Genomic DNA, 13,817 nt, shown 5'->3' with positions numbered 1-13,817 from the left:
AGAAGTGGACATGAATGGCACATGAACAATAACGGTGTACTGTAGTCTTCTTCATGGGTAAATAAGGCATCCCCCTGAAAATAAGCCCTAGAGCATATTTTGGCCTTCCAAAAAAAATAAGACAGTGTCTTATCATCGGGGAAACAGGGTATACATTTATGGACAATACAAACTGGGCAGATGATAAAAAAGAAACACCAGTAAGGGTTACCTTCCCTGCGTACAACTTATCATGCAGCTCTCAACCTATTCTTTTGCATTCTTGTTATTATATCTGAATATGAATCCTCCAGGTTTGTGACAGGCCTTCTTTGAAACTGAACTGTAGAAAAATAATGGGCCGGCCAATCAAGATGGCCTAATATAGCAAGGAGAATGTGAAGAACGAAGAAGATACAAACAAGGACAGGTGAATAATGCGGGGTTTAGTTATGCTTTAAATTTAACACAAAAAAAAATAGAAATGTTTTTAAAACCCAGACATGCCCTTGTATTCCCTTTCATTGTACACAATCTATGCTGACTGGCTGTTTTGGGTAGCAAAAACAGTTTTTGAAAGCTGTTTAATTAGAAAAGCAATAGCGGTCATGTTGTAAGTAAGTTTTCAGATTATAAAGAATATATTTATATAAGTTTAATATTTTGCACAGGTTAGAAAGAGATCATGAGAGCTATGGTAAAGACAAAGACTTGGGTACCAGCAAACAATCCAGGATATATTACCTGACATGAACCTTAGGCTGCAGAGTATACTAAAAATTATACTAGGGAGCGTCAGGCCTTAACTTGTTCACGGGGTATATACCTCTCTTTGGGAATATTTTTTTAAAACCCAGTTGTGATAGAGGACTTATTGCAGCTATTCCCAAAGCGCACACTTTTATAAAGCAATCCCATTTCAGAAATGCGATTTTTAATCATCTGTGAAGAATGTAGTTATTGCTCAATCTGTGCTGCACTCTATCAGGACACATTGCTTTTCTCATGAAGTGTGGGAGATAATTGTTAGTGCTAGATATAATCTGGGTCTAACTACAAGAGAATTATTTATTTGGGGATAATAGATCTGCACTGGTTAAATTAGTTTTAACTACAGCATGTGATTAATGAACAGAATTCAAGCAAGAACACTCCAAGACAGCCCGTGTAAAAGGAAGACCTACATTTGGCGCTTGTTACAATTGCAGCTTAACAGAATCCAATTAAAGATGGCACATACTGTAATAACAGCAAGCGTACTTTAAAATTAACACTTGAGAACAACTCATTTTCACAACATGGATACCTGATGACACATTTTAAGTTACTGATATTTCTTACTTAGAAATCTCAGAAAGGAAAACTCCACAGGTAGCTAGTTTTAAGAACTCAATTTATCTTCTACCTTTTCTTTATCTCCTAAAATCTATGTAACAAACTTTGTTAACCATTACGCAGCACTAAAAATTTATTTAACAATAGTAGGAGTGCTTTCTGCATATTGTTTTGTTGGCTTTCCCCTTACCCCAACATTTTTACTTATGTAACAATGGTTATTAGGATCAGTTCACAGAGTTCACCTATACCTCAGTCAGATTTTTAGTGGTGTCTACAGAGGAAATTCACAGATTGGTCCTTCTGACCAATATTAAAACAGGCAAAGGTCAGAGGAAACCAAAAATGTTTTAACTATCACTAATGAGTGACCAGAACAAATATCTTCGATACAATCAGTATACCTGTTCTGGTAAAAACAACCAAAACCAAAATCTGGTTTATATGGTAACTGTACAATACAATTACAGTATTAAAAATTATTAAAACGTTTTAAAAAAAGTAATTTATATTTTACCAGCCTAAAAAATCTTATTTATCGTATTAAAACAGTGCACCAACAAAGCCTTTTTTACCCCCAACAACATATTATATGTCTTGGTATGCAAATTACTTATCCTTTTGTTAAATGATGCATGCAGACTGCTAAATGTGGCTATGCATCAATTACTTCATGAAAGGGTTAGTGTTCAAGAATGCCTTTGTAATGCAATTCAAAAAGCAGCTGACATTATTGACAGCTAATAAAGTATTTTACTCTATGTAAGTAACATTTACTTTCCACTAATCCACATGGTCTGTTTACACAGCCCTGGCCCCTTTCTTATTCCAAATCACCTAATAGCAGATATAAAGGGTAAAGCAAGTTTTTTTTTCTTTTAGGTGCATTTTACACATATTAAGGTGATTTGGCAAGGGGGGGGGGGCAATTTACACCCTGAACACTTGTGAACCAAGCAGACATTTTATTTTTACATTCTTACCATGTTGAATTGCAGGATTATGACCATCTCAAGATACCATTTTCTCTTTGTAGCAATACATACATCAACCTTAATTTACTTAAATGGTAATTCCCCCGGCACCTGTAATGTTTAAATCCAATCTAAGAAATATTCCCCCATAAAATAACATAGGATAATAAAATCCACATTAAAAAAACTGAAAGAAAAACCCACCAAAAGCCAACAAGAAAAAAAGGCATAGTGAACTTAATAATGCTACAGGTTCTGAATGTAAGTCAGCATTTTTCTTTTAAATAATGCCACTTTTAAAAAGAGCTTGCAAAAATGTACTGGAGCAAGACCGAAAATAGACTCCAGTGAAAACATTTTGATAAAAGCACTGAATACATTTAAAATCATGAGGAAACAATTCAATATTGTGCCTTGTAATGCAATTTCTATAGAAAAAAGAAACAGAAAATCATGTGACCTTCACTGGGTACGCTAATCCCAGGGGAGATGGTTTTGCAACAAACCTTAAAATGATTACAGAGCTGAAGAACTCTCCATACTTTTAGTTTATGGATTAAACAAAACAGTGAAATGGAAAAAAAGGATATTTATTTTTTTCTGCAAACAGAACTAGATTTTGATTCAAGGTGAAACAAATGGCAAAGCCTAATTCTTCACAGCGGGCCCCAGAAAATCCACTGGGCAATAATTTGCGAATACATACAGCGTATATTATCCTCCCTCAATGGGAGTAACAAGCTTTGTATCTCCTAGCAGTAAGCAGAAACAATGAAAAATGGATGGTTGTTGGAAATATAGGAATAGTACCTGTTTCCTAAGTTTGTCTTCAGAGTCTTCACATTTCAAATGTTTACTTGTCCTGTTACTGAAAATATGAACATTAGAAAAAGAATTACATAATCATCAAATACAGTTTAGATTTTAATTCTAAGAGTCACAGTTCTTCAATCACCTTTCTTTTATGTTCAAATGAAGTCACAGAAACAGATATGAAGTAGGACAGGCAACATACTGGATAGGTGTTGCTACACCTAATACACAGGGGACAAAAAGCATGTCTAAGCTATATATATATATATATATATATTTTTTTTAATATTTATTGTTTTTCATAACCTGAAGGATTTTGTCCTATTTGGCTTCTTTAATGACTGTGTTACTGTATGTGTTTTTATATGTTTATGTATTTTAGAATTTTTTCGGCATTTTTAGCAATTTTTCTTTTATTATGCACTATAAAAACAAGGAGAATAATATTTAAAAACATAAGATTTCCATGGCACAGATATGAGGCTGGAGAGGATACACTCATCAGTGAATCTGGGTAATCCAGCAAACCTGGAAGTCCTTTGCTATTTAGCTAGAATATGTTTTGAATCATGGACCTGGATTTTAGGTTTGCTGGATCGTCCAGCTTCACTGATGGAAGTGTATCCTTTCCAACTTTAAAGAGCTTTCATATTTCCGGCCTGTTGTGTTTACCATTCAACCATGCATTCATTGTGTTACCTTTTGTAACAAAAGGCTACATGCCATATTTTGGGAAAATGGCTAGCTGACACAGATCAAGGGTGAACTAGCGTCAAAGCAATGTAATTGAAATTCATTTTAATGCAGTAAAATGTAGAAAAAATAGAGAACTATATAAACATTTTGTTGGGATTTCAGTAACTGAGGGAAAACAACATACAAAAATAATATTTTTTACATTTGCTTACCCAATCCCAAAATTAGGACTTGGAAATATTTAACCTATATAAACTTGCATCAAACAATTGAATAGATGAGAAACAAACATGATAAAAGACAAAAATAAATCACATATACTATGCACACTGCATTGCAACAGGCTGCTCAATGACAAGATTCTGGGTTCTTTTCCAGGAAGGGAACAAGTGACAGCATTATCATGAAGGTATTACAATGGAAAATACTCATTTAACAGTCAGATATGATGAAAGCTTTGTGCCTATTAAATTTGTGTATGTCTTACCTCCAGTACTGCCAAGAACACTAATCCTTCCTTAGAATGTAAATATTCATAGTCGCATACAAAAATAGACAGATAAAACATGTGGCCCTTTAAGCTAAGTAAAATGTAAAGCATTATGTGCCAGGGTTGAAGCCATTAGTGAGATCAATATTTCTTCCACTGCCTTAATAAATCATTATATTACAGCTCTAATGCCGGATGAGAATATTCCAGCTAACCAGGAAAGCTTCCATATCAGCAGGAAAAGGCAACATTTAAATTACAAAAGCCTAATTGGCGTACAGAAAAGAATCGCTGGATACTCTTTCCTGTGTTGCTCAACATGCAACTGTTTCAAATCGATATTGAAGGAGAGAGAAAGAAAAAGGCTTGTTCTGAAAGTGTATTCTGTCCTGAGCCTGTGATACACAAACATGAAGAGACAAAGCTATACACCTCTAATCATGGTGAAAATTATTATCCCGAGGTAAGATGCATTCCACTCCTCAACACTCAATACATTTAGTTCTCAAGCCTGGATAAATGCTAAGAGACATATTTTACAACAAGACGTGCATCCCCAGTGAAACACAATTTCCACATATTGATGTCTTAATGCAAATAGCTGTGCTTGGCTATATCATGTGCTGCATATATATTTGTTGGCTCTGAATACTATTGCTGAGCATTCTTTTTCAGGCAATAAGAAACATGTAGATTTTATTTTAGGCACGTCACTGCATTCATTTCCATGGCCCCAGACTGCATTTACACCTGCAGACTTCAAGGAATCATTATAAATGGTAATTTATGTTTGGATAGATTGGGTTCTCATATATGTTATTATTGTATTATTTTTTATTGCAGCTGTGCCCTTTCATCACCAGAGAATCTATAAAAGATCAGATGTTGGTAGGTGATTCAATGGACCCCAATCTACCCAACTGGAAGTGGACCAACCTTTAAAGGAACCCATGTAGTTTAGTTGATGATGGTCATTCATATAGGAAAATATGAACATTTGCAAACTTTGACATTACAAGGACGGTTTATGTTCAAGGTCAACAACAACATTTTTTTGGGGGGAATACTTATTTAGGCAAATATTTAAAAATACTGAAATGCAGGTCACGTGAGGTCAAAGACCATTTTAATATATGTCAGATAAATAGACAACAAGAAAGAACACATCCACGGACCATAGAGGCAAACTACTATACCGTGTGATTGTTTTATGCTGAGAAGGGATAATAAAAAATATGCATTTCACAGGGTTCCTTACATCAATCATTTCAAATGCATATAGTTTTAAATAAGTTAAAAATAATAATACTGCAACTGCTTTAAGCATCCACAAATTCTACTCTTCCTATACACACTTATAGGAAAATGAAAGAAACTCAAAACAGGCAAAATGTAGACCAGAGGGGGTTCACCTGTAAGTCAATGAATTCTGAAAGGTCTTAGAAGAATCTTCAACAGATGTCAACAGAATGCTGCATTTATCTACTGTGTTCCATTGCCCCTCTACAAAGGTCCTGAACAAGGAAAAATACAGGAATAAAGACAAGGCGTCTATTTACTGAATACTAATATACTTAATACCTACATACCGGTATATTTATTAGTGGTCCTTTCATACAGAAAAAAAAAATCAATCCAATATTGTCTCTTCAATCAGACAAAGAATGTCTATTTTATTTTATCAGCAGGTCTCAGTTCAGTAGTTCAGTGCTCAACTCTTCAGTAACCACCCAAAAACAGCCAAGTGGTTGCTGAAATAATGCCGGGTGGTGCACCCAGCTATAATGGGCTGGGGAGAACACTTTAGTGTATAGGATTTATTAGTGACTTATCTGCAGTACTGAGAAACTACATATTTTCTATTAGGAAAAAAAAAACTCCAGGCAAACAGGTCCTTTGAGACTGGACCATGTAAGAAAACGCAGCATAATTGTAAGCTCACTTGTTACTCCCCTCCAAGTGGGATGCTCTTTCCATTGCAACACATCTGATTGGCTTCTTGTGCTGCTTTACCCTCCCCCATTCTAGCTCTGCTCTACATAGTGCAAGAGGCTTATAAGTCAAATTATGGAAAAAAATGCATTAACAGGTGTAATGAAGTCTATGGGGCTGCTTTAATTTGCGCCTTTTATATCAGTCTAAAGTTCAGTTTGAAATCCCTCTGAAGAATTTTGGGTAGACAGAAGGACCATGAAGGTGAACGCGAAATGATGTTTTTAACCTAAAATCTTCCTAATTGAAAAATCATGTACTGCTTCCTAGTCTCGTGATATAAATTTAACTACACACAAGCAATAAAGTACAGTTTGCCATCCATCAGCACAGATTGATTGATTTGGTTGGATGCTGGTTTGAGTGGAATCGCTTTCTTAAATGCAATGAAATTAACACATAAAAGGAACAGAAAAGGTGTATCAAGCTTGTTCTTACAGCAACATCAATACCATCAATTCATGTGACATGCCATTATACTATTCATCGTGCGAGTCATCTCACTTCTTCTGATAAACAATCATGTAGCCATGATTCATGGAGAAAATTATGATGGATCACTCAAATACTTGATAACGGATTTGTAAGCATAGGGATAAGATATTAAAAAACGGCATTGAACAGTTTTGTCAATGACAATAGTGTACACATAATAAGGAAATACCAACTGTCTGAAAAGATAAGCTTGTACACAAAGTGCAATGCATTGAAGGAGACATTTAAACTAGCACACAGATTAGTGGTAAGATAGCAACTAATTGTCACTGGGTATATAAACCGTTCTGCATATATGGAACATAGTCAGGCAAAGCCCATCATCTAAATCCTGATTGTTCCTGAAGAAACACCAGCATGTAGATTTAATGCACATCCAGAACTTTTCCCATAACAATGCAAATGTGTCCAGTTATCATTTACAATTATATGAATGCAGTCCCAATGTCCTTCATAAATATGCAATACGTTGCTTTATTTATGATCACCTCTACAGAACAGTTGTCTAATTTATTAATAATCTTTTCTTATGTACTATGTTATTAGGTACCTGGAAACCACCTACCCTTTGTTGTAATAATTAATAAGTTTTGCAAACATAAAACCTATATAAAATATATTTAGGACCGATATGCCTAAATATGTTTTGCCTCATTGTTATAAAGTATTTTTGCCACAAAGCTGAGATTATGTCATGGAAATACTAGACTAGATGGTGATGCCCAGTGCTTCCTCTGTGCCAAGGAAAACGAGGATTCCAGGATGGCCTGGGACCCTATAGCGCAGGGGTCCCCAACCATCTGATAGGTGGGCTGCAAGAGCATGGAGACCAGCGGTGGTCCGTGGCTCTGGCCAGTCCACCCCCAGGGGGGTAAGGAGAAGGACCCCTCGCACCAGCCAAAGCCGCAGACCATGTTTCCTGCACAGATCGCAGGAGGGACCCCTCAAGTCTTACTGTAATTCATTTGTGAAACACTTGGTGAATGCAGACAGGTCTTGTGAGTCTGTGCTGTGGGGATTTTTAGACCCTCCTACCATAACTCTCTGGTTTCAGAGAGTGATAGAAATTATACTAATAAAAGAACTTGCATTTGCCCTTCAAAACACTAAAGAAAACTGTTGTAACATTTGGTTCTACCAGAAGCAATACCAAGAATCTGCCGAATATAGGGGGCACTGGGGCCCAGAATCGAGACTTGCATCCTAAATGCTCTCAGAGTCTCTGGGTCCCCTCTTACCTCCTCCACTGACCATGTTACATGGGTGACCAAACGCTACTTTCACAGTTTTCCTGGCCATTCCTTTCCTCTTTCGCTCTCTTGTGTTTTATCCTATTTGCTCACTTTGTTCATTGCGTGTCTTTGATTTGTTTTATCTCTTTGCTTTTTTTTTTTTTCCTTTTACACTATTACTTTAGTAATGTTCTTTTTGTAATGTCGTTTTATTTTTTATGACGTTTTGTGGGATATTTGTGTATTGTGTTTTGTTGCTAAAAAAAACTGTTAAATATAGAATGTTATAAAAAAGGGTCCACAAATAAGAAAATAAAGAGATTATAGTCATGACTTTTCAAAATGCCTCATCCCCCTGCTTCACTAAAACAAATTACAAACCAAGAAATATCAAGTTTGGTGCACATATAATGTCCCAGCACATGTATACTGTGATCTGAGCGTCTAATAAATCAGAAAAGCTTAACGCAGTGATGACTCATTACAGATATCAGTACAGCCAATTCAAATTCATTTTAGCACAAACCAGACCCTAAAGTGGAACTAAACTCTAGAAAGAAAATATTGAGACTAGGCAGATTGTTATTTGTAGAAAGGACTGGCAATGTTCCTTCTGCAATAAAATAATCTTACCTGCCTGATTTTTTTAATGGACTCACCTGTCCTTGTTCGGCCACAAAGGCTGCCATCCTTTTCTGCTCCTCTTCCCGGATTGTGGATTTTCAGCCATATTGATTGGCCAGGCTTAGATAACGCATGAACAAGAGTTCAGTCCCAGCAGCTCCAGGGATGTCAAGATGTCTGACATATCCTGGCATCTTACACTGAGCATGTGCAGTTTAGCGAAACGACTACTACAAAGACAGGTAAGCAAGCTTTCTTGTGGAAGGGACATCCCCTGACCCTTCTGCGAAAAACAACTGAAAGGTATATAATTTTGAATTATATATATTTTTGCTGAGTCTCGAGGTTAAGTTGTTTTTGTGTTTTTGCTATATTTTGAGGATAATTGAGTTGTGTCGAGACTAGTTATATCCTCCTTATCAGTTGGTCAATATTTGCTCCATCCTTACCTTGAATCTTCTTACCTTGAAACATCTTGCTCAGCGAAGTTGTTAATTAAGTTTCTTGTTACTGACTAACTACTAAGTGTCTTCCACCTGGTTGTCTGGGCATAGTTCAGTGTTTAATTTATTTCAAAGTAGGCCTACACAAGCACACTTGTTGTAACAGGTAAAATTAAAAAAATATTAAAACTTTTAAAAGTTTATAAACTGTGTTATGTTTTGCGGCTCCAGACTATTTTTCTTTAGTGGAAAAGGAGGCAAAATGGCTCTTTTGATAGTAAAGGTTGCTGACCCCTGGTCTAGTTGAATGTTTATGTTAAATGTCTCAGCTTGTTCATATTGGTGATGGCCATCTATAACAAGGACAATTTTATTTTTATATTATAAAAAGATTGACACATGGGTTTTATTCATTTGTCTTTTCCCATTTTAGTTGATTAAGCTTTATTTTTTTACTTTTGTAACAGCCATGAAAATGCCATTGCAGTTAATGCCTTTTTTATGAGATCTCAAGACGAGAGATTTGTCCATCTTTGCCTCCACACAAGTGAACCTACTGCAACTTTCATCTCTACTACGGTTGACATTTTTCTGCGGTACAGAAAAGGTGAAAGGATCAGAATTCTAAGGGGAAAAAGAAGCTGTTCATAAGGAGCATCCAAAGTGACAGAAAATCTCTGCAGACAACAACGATATCATCAGTTGTAAAAAAGCACATCTATAGTCTTCAATTATCACACGTGACACAACAGAGTTGGGCCCAGGTGTCGGTATCACTGACGTCTGTTAGATGGCTACAGTACTTCCTTTTTAAAAATAAACAAAACCTATTAAGGGAAAAGAAAATAGCAAATTTTTGGTGAAAAAGTTTTTCAATTTAATGCCCACAATTCTAAATTAGGACGGATAAGAGAAGATATTAAAACATAAAAAAAGGATGGTCAAAACACAGTGCAATTTATCCACTGTATATGATGCACTGCAGTTTGGAGTGGTGTAAATTATTTTAGAAAACAAATCACATAGGAAATCTTTATGAACTTCACCAGCAAAAATAGATTTTGCTAGATTATTTTTATTTTGTTCTTGAAAACAGGCAAAAGTATACAGAAAAAATGCAGTGAGCAGTTTTATAAATAGCTGAAAATGCTGAAGCGATAATTCCTAAAGAAAATGGATATATTTTCTCAGGTGGAAGCATTGCAGAAACAAATAAAGTAAAATTTTTGATTTTTGATTTTCACATGACTCATGTTAAAATGTTCAAAGTTGCAGTAGCCTCCCCTGTTGTGCTCAACATTTATTAAGTCGAGCCTATACATTAGGCATTCTTATTGCACTGTGCATTTTATACAGAAAACACTGTTATTGAGGAACAAAGGCTTCAAGGCATCCAAACTTTCATATGAAAATATCCTACTATCTAAACACAGAAAAATGCAACCATTCCAAAAAGTAACAATAGGCTTATGTAAACCCCAAAATTCTATTTGAAAATGTCTTTATTCAGTTATTTGAATACAAAATATTTCGCTGACCAGTTAAAGGTTGTGATAAGTGCAGACTGAAGAGGCCTGGTAAAGCTTGATTTTTTTTTATTATTCTAGGAATAAAAATGTATGCTCCTGCAATTGTTTCCAGAACTGAAGAGCAAAAGTAAAAATTTCCGGCTCCAAGTTGCTCCCTCTATAAATCAATGTTCCATTAGTGTAACGTGCTTTCAATTGGCCCTATGCCTCCAATGTTTCACATGAAGTATGTGTAATGCATTTAGAAAAACAGCAGTGTGTGCTTGTCACATTAAAGCTGAAAAATGTCCATGCGAGACCAGAAGAAATGTGACGCAATAAAATCCCTGAGTCCTCCCTGGAAGTTGTATGGTTGTGTGTGTGCAGCACATTGTAGTGTGTTCACCTCACTCTCAAAATGAATGTGGGAAGAAAATCAATAAGAACATCAGCAAGATGCATTTACTAGAACCTCCAAAAGGTTCCTTGGAACGGTGAAAATTAATGTTACCAAGGTAAAGGACAAAACATGGAGTAATTTGGATGCAGTGAGATTCTGCATTCTATATTAAAGGTCACACTGGACTTTTTGACTGAGCATTGATTTGTTGCTGCTGCTTTGCATGCATATTGCTTAACTTGGTGATATTAAAATTATATAGCTGGATATGTGTCAAAACTACTGCAGATGAAAGGATACCATGCACCAGAAACTGCTGGACTCCACACCTAAATACAAGTCCAAAACTGGTTAAATTTAGACGACATGAAATTAAAATGCGTAGCTGCTGATTATAATAAATGGGAAGAAATTTAAAAAAAAAAGTATATCCATTTTTAAAATATTTGTGAATTATTGTGACAGACAGACAGACAGACAGACAGACAGACAGACCAGACAGACCAGACAGACCAGACAGACCAGACAGACCAGACAGACCAGACAGACCAGACAGACCAGACCAGACAGACAGATAGATAGTGTGGAGCTTACTGCTAATATATTGCAAAGATCAGCATTATTAGTCTTTATTTGCAATGATATACAGGTATTTCCAACTGCAAATAACTAAAGAGCTAGGAAACCTTGTTTTATAGATTTATGGCTAAATGTCTTGAAGCAGAACAACAGCAAAAATAACAAGACAAAAATGAACAGACCAACATTTAAAAAAACAAAACTGACTTTGTTACTGTTCTCTTTTTCTATAGTTACAGTACACATATGAAGATGTGAGAATTTAGGTTCAGGGTTTCAACTTGGAGTAGCCCACTATCGTTGGTTGATGCTAACCTCCCCTCATATTATATAAAAATTAGGTTTTACGCGGCCCAAGCCTGTCACATGTATAGGTGTCTTATTATCTAGGATTGATATTTATTTATTAGTTTAACAATGTGTTATGTCAAATATTCCAATCTCAACAGCCTTGTGCTAAAGTTTAAATTTACAGGCTTATATTCTCCTGAGCTTTATTCAATATTACTTCAATACCCATCGGCTCATTTTAAAGATCCCTTAAAACACCAGTCCTATTTAACAAAAAGCTGACATAATCAATTAAATGGTTCAATAATACAAGTTAATACAAGTTGTCAGCATTGTTGTAATCTAACAGTAGAACTGTTTCAATAATGATCACGTAAAACCCCTAAATATGACATTCTGCAAACACATCTAGACTTATTAATGTTCCCTGCAAAATACTCGAATACCGGGTAAGTCCTTTAATGTGCACAAGGTGCACATGGCACCGACTGTGCTACGTCTGAGGGTATTACTAGCCTCTGTGCTAGACAGTCAAAAAAGGTATCAGGAGTTTCTTCATAAATTATCCCAGGTCCTGCCACATGGCTCTCACAAAAATGCTAAAAAAAAAAAACAACCTCCAGTATGCATGGTGATAGCCATTCATGTCCGATTTTTTCCTCCAAATTCACCTTTATATATATCAACGGTATTTCATTTTAATGAAGAGTTAATTTTAAAAAAATAGTTAAAAAAAAATCAGCTTTTCTAAAAACTACACCTGAGAACAATATTATTTTTACTGAGACGATATATAGCGTTCTCCCTTTATTACTTGACTGCCCAATACAGTCTTTTATCTTCTCAGAAACCAGTGTAAATTATATACAGCAACAATGCTTCAACAAAACAAACTTCCTCTGCAAGTTCCAAACTAACTTTCTAAACCAAAACTAACCTCTCTTACCCCCAGAACAGCTCTCCGTGCACATGATGCAACCAAAATGTGGAATTTATTACAGACACAGCTTGAGGAGAACCACATCCCAATGCCTGTCCATTCACACACTAAGAATATAAAGAATATTGCTTTAGTGGATGCTTGCCATGCCCAAAAGATTAGGAACAGAAGGTACCCACAATAGTAACTACTAACTTGATACAGTTCATAAACAAAGGTTAATGTCTAGTTATTTGCAGTGGGTAATGACGCTTTTCTCCCTTTTTTTTACGATAAACAGTCATAAAAATACCATAGGATACAATCTAGATTTTCATGGTGGACATGAATAGGAAGGAAGAGGAATAGGACAAGGACATGAATAGAACAAACATAGGTTCACACACTGGCATACGTCTGTGATTTATTGAGTAGTAGGCAGGTATCAGGTACAGTTATATTTTACACACCAGCAATTACCTAAGTGAACTTGTAGCAGGTCTGGTCACTTGAATTCTTGTTACATGCTATTCTGCATATCTCTCTGTAATCAGTAAAATCCCCTTTGACCTGGGGAGCAGTTTTAATGTGGTCTTCAGCAGCCAATTAGCATGCGTTTAATTCCATGTGTACTGAAGAGCATAGCAGAGGCTTGGTGGGAACCTCGATATTAGTTAAAGTATGGAAAACTGCTGCTGCACTGCTCTTAGGAATGGCAATTATTTGAGCTCAAAACTGCAGAAAAAATGCAAACTAGCATTCTGCATCACTGCCTATTTACTGGTTAAAAAAAATAAAAAATATTATTAATTTATATATAGTTTTCAATAATCATATAACCAGAAAATTTTGACTTTTTTCATTGCTTATTATTCTGTAACGTCATTTACCCTTTGTCTCAGCTTTGGTCTTGTACTCCCAGGCATCCTGTTCCATACCCCCTGATCTCCTTGCAATGTGCATTCCTTGACTCCTTCACTCAATAAAAACTATTGAAACATAGTATCCAGGAAACAAATATCCAGTTTAAAACACTAAAATCACAAT

General features: G+C 35.7%; 1 protein-coding gene across 4 annotated transcripts in view; it reads right to left on the bottom strand.

Annotated features, from left to right (window-relative positions):
• The window catches only part of ENOX1 (ecto-NOX disulfide-thiol exchanger 1), a 303,768-nt gene that overhangs the window by 181,709 nt on the left and 108,242 nt on the right, over positions 1 to 13,817 (bottom strand). For 3 of the 4 annotated variants that reach the window (XM_072410174.1, XM_072410197.1, XM_072410181.1), the window contains exon 3: positions 3,099 to 3,156. The exons of the other annotated variant lie outside the window; for it this stretch is intronic. The gene's annotated coding sequence lies outside the window, so the exon portion shown is untranslated. The remainder of the gene's footprint in view (positions 1 to 3,098; positions 3,157 to 13,817) is intronic. 4 annotated transcript variants of the gene reach the window in all.

Source organism: Pyxicephalus adspersus, chromosome 1, assembly GCF_032062135.1.
Source record: "Pyxicephalus adspersus chromosome 1, UCB_Pads_2.0, whole genome shotgun sequence".
Classification (NCBI taxonomy): domain Eukaryota; kingdom Metazoa; phylum Chordata; class Amphibia; order Anura; family Pyxicephalidae; genus Pyxicephalus; species Pyxicephalus adspersus.
This window is presented reverse-complemented; position numbering and strand designations above follow the sequence as displayed.